This window comes from Alligator sinensis, unplaced genomic scaffold (genome assembly GCF_000455745.1).
Source record: "Alligator sinensis unplaced genomic scaffold, ASM45574v1 scaffold1392_1, whole genome shotgun sequence".
Lineage (NCBI taxonomy): Eukaryota > Metazoa > Chordata > Crocodylia > Alligatoridae > Alligator > Alligator sinensis.
In genome coordinates this window covers 76463-77594 of record NW_005843589.1, presented here as the reverse complement: position 1 = coordinate 77594, position 1132 = coordinate 76463, and positions in this window count along the sequence as shown.

The following is a 1132-nucleotide window of genomic DNA, read 5'->3' as shown; positions in this document are numbered from 1 at the left end:
GAGTGTCTGCAGGGCTGGCCAGAGAGAGGCATGGAGACACGGGTGGCTAATCTGGGGCACTTTTGGGGGGAGAGGGGGGGACTGGCTCCCTGCTGGTGCATGCACTCCCAGGAAGTGGGGCATGGGAAGGCATGTGCCCCAATGTTTGTTCATGGCACCACTGTGGGCTCTCCATCCTTCTGCCCTCTCCTAAAGTTTTCATGGTCCAGCAGGCGAGGCCTGGCAAGGGACAGGGGGGGCAGGGCGGGGTGCCCCCCCCACCACTTCCACCACCACCCCCGGAGCCCTGCCCCAGCTGTGCCACCATGGCAATGTAAATCCTTTCTGCCCAGCAGTGGAGGGGGTGGTGGCATCATGGACTTGTGCCACATGTTCCTGCTGGCACGGCGGTTCCCGTGTGGCGGTTCCAGCAGTGGCGGCAGCGCTGAGTCTCTTGGCCAGTCCATGGCATGTCCCACCTACTGGGCTGCGGAGGCTCCTGAGAGGAGTGCAACAGAGAGGGGACCAAAGCGCCCCACAGGGGCAGCCCACATGTTCTCTCACATCCCACCGGCTCCACCTGGTTCGGCTCCCAGTTGTGGGGTTCGGGGGAGGCAAGTGTCCCACTTTTCCATTTTCAAAAGATGGTCACACTGGGAGGCAGCCAACATCTGAACAAGCAGTAGTGACCGTAGTGATGTGGAACCAGGCCACAGTGGATCACATTGCTTTCTTTCACAATTGATTTGAAGGCAGGAAGGTGAATCCTCCTTCTCTCAACTCTCATCCTTCTCTCAGCCTGTCTCCCCCTCCTTCGAGGAAAATCTTCTGGGAAAATCATCCTGTGTACCCAGACCTCCAAGGAAGTGAGTGAGAAGACAAATCTTTGGTGGCTGGAAAGGATTCAGGGTTGATTGAAATCACTCTCATTTCTCACGTCTCCTGTCTGACAGGAACGATCACTAAAGAAAAACAGTGACCCGCTCCCTGTGTAACAGGAGGTTTGTGTCGCACTTCCCCATTGCACTGTGTCACTGTGTGGAGAGCTACTGCCACTATCATAAGCGCTGCAATAATAGTCAGCCTCGTCCTGGGCTTGGACTCCAGTGATGGTCAATGTGGCCGTGTTACCGGACTTGGAACCAGAGAACCG